This window comes from Bombina bombina, chromosome 3 (assembly GCF_027579735.1).
Source record: "Bombina bombina isolate aBomBom1 chromosome 3, aBomBom1.pri, whole genome shotgun sequence".
Lineage (NCBI taxonomy): Eukaryota > Metazoa > Chordata > Amphibia > Anura > Bombinatoridae > Bombina > Bombina bombina.
The window spans coordinates 31,868,751-31,874,750 of NC_069501.1; the positions used below are offsets into that span (position 1 = coordinate 31,868,751).

Here is a 6,000-nt window from a genome sequence, read left to right on the forward strand (position 1 = left end):
GTGCCATATGCTAATGATATGACAGGACACCCCTTCCAAAGATCACCTCCGGAGATCAGGTGAGGGTCGGTCAGGATGTCGGCGATGGAATAAAGTAGCTAAACGAGGTGCGGATACTTGTGAAGCAGGCTCCCAAGAGTCATCCTCATCAGGGTAACCCTTCCAATGTATCAGATATTGAAGTACACCTCCAACTCTTCGGGAGTCAAGAATGTTTTGAACCTCATATTCATTAGATGGAACTATGAGTTGAGGTATACTTGGTGTGGTAGGATTGTGGTCACAAAGCTTCTTATATGGTTTTAAAAGAGACACATGAAAAGTTGGATGTATTTTCATATTAACTGGTAGAATAAGAGTAACTGCATTCTGATTTATGATTCTAGAAATTGGAAATGGTCCTATGAAAACTGAAGAGAGTTTCTTCGAGGGATAATGAAGTTTTAAGTTACGCGTTGAAAGCCAAACATAATCCCCTACTGCATAATTTGGGGAGGAAGTCCTCCGAGTGTCATAATAGAACTTTTGATTTTTCTTAGCTAGCGTAATGTTATCCTTAATTGAGGTGAAGGTATCAGCAATTGTGTTAATCATTTGGTTAACCATTGGGCAGTTGCTCTGAGAACTTTTCTCCCAATGATAAGTTGGGTGGAAGCCGTAATTTACAAAGAAAGGTGTGTTCTTTATGGAGTTGTGGTATGTATTGTTGAAAGAAAATTCAGCATGTATCAGTAGATCAGACCAGTTATCCTGTTGTGCAGTAGTGAAACAGCGTAGATACTGTTCTACCCATTGATTCGTTTTCTCGGTCTGACCGTTACTTTGAGGATGGTAAGCACTTGACAACCTTCTTGTGATTCCGAGTTTTGCACAAAGTTCGTTCCAGAATTTACTAGTAAATTGCGTACCTCGGTCCGAGGTAATTGAGTCAGGTAATCCATGTAATTTGAAGATGTTATTGAAAACGATCATAGCAGTTTCATAAGCGGTAGGAAGCTTATGGAAAGGTACAAAATGAACCATTTTGCTGAACAAATCAACTACAACAACTATTGTGTTAAATTTGTTAGCTGGAGGTAAGTCTACTATAAAATCTATAGCGATATCCTGCCATGGTCTGTCTGGAGTAGGTAAAGGTAGAAGTTGTCCATATGGAGCTTTCTTCCCCTTTTTGGAGGTTACACAAACCTTACATGTCTGTACATATTCCGCCACATCATGTGCTAGAGAAGGCCACCAGAAGAATCTTTTAGTTAAATCTTGTGTCTTAGTAATACCTGGATGTCCAGAGAGTGTAGAGTCATGAATGGTTTGAAGTACCATAGCTCGGAGAGATTCTGGTACATATAATTGTTGATCATGGTAGTGCAACCCATCATCTTGAAGATGAAGTTCTGTCATTGGAATATGAGAATCAGTTAACTGTTTAGTAGAGAACAATTGTTGTTGGTCAAGAGTGAGACCTACGAAATGATCAGGTGAGATGATTGTTCCCTCTTTGTTTGGGTTGTATGTGGTATCAAACTGACGGGAAAGAGCGTCTGCCTTACGATTTTTTATGGCCGGTCTGTAAGTTATGAGGAAGTTGAATCTATTGAAGAAAAGATTCCAACGGATCTGTCTTGAAGTTAAAGTCCTGTTGGTCTTAAGGTACTGCAGATTCCTATGATCCGTATATATCAATATGGGGGTTGAAGTGGCCACAAGAAGGTGCCTCCAGTGTTCCATGGAACTTTTAATAGCGAGAAGTTCTTTTTCTCCTATTGGATAGTTTTCTTCTGCCGATGAAAGGGTTCGTGAATAATAGGCTACTGGATGTAATGGTTTTGCCAAATTCTCTCTTTGTGAGAGAATAGCTCCAATTGCAACATTAGAGGCATCTACCTCTAAAATGTATTGGAGTTTGGGATTTGGAAAGTGCAAGATGGGTGCACTAGTGAAAGATTTCTTTAAGTTATCAAAAACTGTTTGTGCTTCAATTCCCCATTCAAAGGGTGTATTCTTCTTTGTAAGATTTGTTAATGGTTTAGTTATGTGTGCAAAGTTCCTTATAAATTTCCGATAAAAATTAGCAAAGCCCATGAATCTCTGGACTTGTTTCTTATTAGTGGGCCTTGGCCAATGCAAAATTGCTGAAATCTTATCGTCTTCCATGTTTATTCCATCAGAGCTAATAGTGTAACCTAGAAAGGTTATCTTATTAGTGTGGAATTCACATTTTTCTAATTTTACATATAGGTGGTTCTCACGTAGCCTGGTAAGAACCACTTTTACATGTTGAATATGTTCATTGAGTGTTTTGGAGTAAATCAGGATGTCGTCCAAATAGATTACAATGAAAATGTCAAGGAGATCTTTAAAAATATCGTTGATCAGATACTGAAACGTTGCGGGCGCGTTACATAGCCCGAAGGGCATAACTGTATATTCATATAACCCGTATCGGGTTCGGAAAGCTGTCAGCCATTCATGCCCTGATTTAATTCGGACTAAATTATATGCCCCCCTTAGATCCAGTTTTGTAAAAAATCTCGCACCTTGTAACCTTTCTATCAGGTCAGGTATTAGAGGAAGGGGGTAGCGGTTTTTAACGGTACGCTTATTCAGTTCGCGGTAATCTACAATAGGTCTAAGGCTTTGATCTTTGTTTCGGACAAAGAATATCCCTGCTCCTGCAGGGGAAGTTGAGGGTTTAATAAACCCTTTTTTTAAATTCTCTTCCAAATAGATTTTTAAGAACTCTAGTTCTGAGTCAGATAAGGGGAAAATATGTCCATATGGGATGTCCACTCCAGGTAGTAAATCAATTGGACAATCATATTTTCTATGGGGAGGCAAGTTTTCAGCCTCTTTCTTGTCAAAAACATCAGAAAATGTCTGATACTGTGGGGGTATGGAGGATGTGTCTGTAAGTAACACATGTGAATGAAAACATGTCTTTTTACAGTAATCTGACGTAAACTCTATGGTAGACAATGACCAGGTGATATTGGGGTCATGTAGAGATAACCAAGTAATCCCTAGAATTACAGGATAAAGAGGGGATGGAATAACATCAAATGTTATGTATTCAGTGTGGTCCTGTTTAGAAATAACTCTTAGTGGTATAGTTTGGTAAAGAATAGGACCTGAGGAAATTTGTTTTCCATCAATAAAACGTAACACAGTGGGGTTTGCTTTTTTAATTAATGGAATTTTATTTTGATGAATGAATTCTACATCAATATAATTTAAACTAGCCCCTGAATCAAGGATAGCCTGGGTTTGAACTTGATGTTGATCCCACTGTAAAAGAATAGATAACAGACAGTGAGATGAAAGCTTGTTACATGTTGTGAAACAGTTAGCAGTAGATTTTCGCTTACCCTTCCTTGTGCTCAATTGAGGGCAATCTTTAACTGTGTGGTCTGGAGCTCCACAATACATGCAGAGGTTGTTACTGCGTCTTCTTAGTTTTTCCTGTTGGTTCAGAGGTCCTCTAATAAATCCTAGTTCCATTGGTTCAGATGGATCTTTGTTAGTGACTTTCATGCTGTGTTCTGGATAATTTGGAGTGTATGTTTTTTTAACTGGGTGATCTGACTGATACCTCTCAACTCTCCTTTCTCTGATTCTTCTATCAAGGACTATGCAAAGGTTAATTAAATCTTCTAGTGAGTCTGGTATCTGAACTCTCGCCAACTCATCTTTTAGGGCATCAGATAACCCTAACCGGAATTGATTTCTAAGCGACAGGTCATTCCAGAGTGTGTCTTTTGACCATTTTTTAAAATCAGTGACATATTCTTCCACCTGTCGTTTATTTTGTCTTAAAGACCTCATTGTATTTTCTGCAGTGAGTTGTTTATTGGGGTCGTCATATAATTGACTCATAGCTTTGAAGAAATTTTCTAAAGAATACAAGATAGGGTCATCAGTCTCAAAAAACGTGTTAGCCCAGCTACGGGGTTCTCCTCTCAGATATGAAATTGTGGTTAACACCTTAGAGTGATCATTAGGATATGATCTAGGTTTTAATGCATAGTACAAAAGGCAAGCATTTTTAAATTCTCTGTATTGCCTTCTATCACCAGAGAATTTCTCTGGAGGACTGGGTTGGGGATCTGGTGCTAAATTTGAGGAGCTTAAAGACTGTAATTTTTCATTTATGTATAATTTTAAATTTGTATTTTCTTGATGAAGACTATTGTAACCCTGTGTGAGAGTCTCTACTCTTTCTGTAAGAACCTGTACATGTTTAACTAATTCTGCTGGATCCATGTTGTGGCTTGGTATTTCTATCATAAATGTCCTGTGGAGGATAGTTTAAATAAAATGAATGTAAGGATCACAACTGCAGAACTTATTCCAAATTACATATATGTATGTTTGTAAATCTCCTGCAAGATGGCGGAGGCTGAACATATATGGAACTTTATATTTCACAGGAGATTTTACAATTTTAATCTTTGGCTTCTGGTGTGCATCTATATACAACCTGGTACACAAATGATTAACCTAGCCATTACTCTCATGAGGTTAAATTATAAATATATAAGTTATGTAATAACATGGCAAAGACATATGTATAAGGATATACTTGAATAGAAAAAATGACACAGAGAGAAAATATACAAAATGAAAAAATAAATGTCAGGCAAATGAGATCCGAGTAATTAGAAAAAATAACATATGTACTTCCTGAGTGAGGCAGAAGGCTATATGATTGAGAAGGTTGCGGCAAACAGCTTAGCACAATATGGCGAATAAAAATAAAGTGAAGCTTAATATGTAAGAGTCAATGGATTTGATCAAACCTGAGCGGTATAGGCTGAAGCGTGGTGCGAGAGCGGGCAGAAGCGGTAGCAGCTGCGAATGGTCCGTCGGCGTGTGACGTCACCGCTTGGAGTCCGGAACTTGCGTGTATCTGCAGCAGCAGCTGAAAGATTATGCCAGGAAACAAAGTCTCGGATCAGGAAATCTCCAAGAGGAGGGGCTTGACACGGAGGTCTAGGAACACAATACCAAGCAAAGAATAGAGCTGTAAGGTGAGCTTAATAGCAAAAGCAATGATCCAATACAGGTGTGGAATAAGTTAACGTTTGATGGGAGTGAAGTGCCATATGCTAATGATATGACAAGTCATGAACTGTCCCTCTTGAACTAGGGGCAGAATCGACCTGATCGTCCCCATCTTGAACGATGGGACTGACAAAAACTTGTTTAAGCACTTTAGGTCTAGGATTGGACGCAAAAAGAGATAGTCTGCCCCCTACGCGATCCATAGGTGGATCAGGGGCCGCCCCTTCATGCTGATTTTGTCTCGGCGGGCTTCTTGCTCTGACTTTGTTCCAAGATTGAGCAGGTTTCCAAGATACCTTGGACTGCTCAGTTTTTGCGGCAGGTTGCTGGCGTTGGGACTTGTCCGAACTAAAGGGACGAAAAGTAGATCCCTTAGGTTTATTCTTCTTATCCTGTAGGAAAGCACCCTTGCCTCCCGTGACCGTAGATATAATAGAGTCCAGGCCCAGGCCAAAAAGAATCTTCCCCTGAAAAGGGAGGGAAAGTAATCTAGACTTGAAGTCATGTCAGCAGACCACGACTTTAGCCACAGAGTCCTATGGGCTAGAACAGAAAATCCTGATGTCTTGGCATTTAGGCGAATAATCTGCATATTTGCATCACAGATGAATGAATTAGCTACCCTTATGGCCTTAATCCATTCCTGTATCTCCTCGAGGGGAGTCTCCACCTCAACCATAGCCGAAAGAGCGTCACACCAAGAAGTAGCAGCTCTAACCACAGCAGCGACCGCCGCTGCCAGTTGAAAAACGAACCCCATGAGTTGAAACATTTTTCTCAACATGGAATCCAATTTTTTATCCATGGGCTCCTTGAACGAAGAGCTATCTTCGAGCGGGATAGTTGTGCGCTTAGCAAGCGTGGAGATAGCACCATCCACCTTAGGAATAGCCCCCCACAGCTCATGCTGCAAGTTTGTAACGGGGAACAATTTTTTAA

At 39.7% G+C, this 6,000-nt stretch overlaps 1 protein-coding gene across 1 annotated transcript in view; it reads right to left on the reverse strand.

Moving 5' to 3' along the window:
* Positions 1–6,000, reverse strand: part of SPAG17 (sperm associated antigen 17) — a 783,114-nt gene that overhangs the window by 644,146 nt on the left and 132,968 nt on the right. The window lies entirely within an intron of this gene.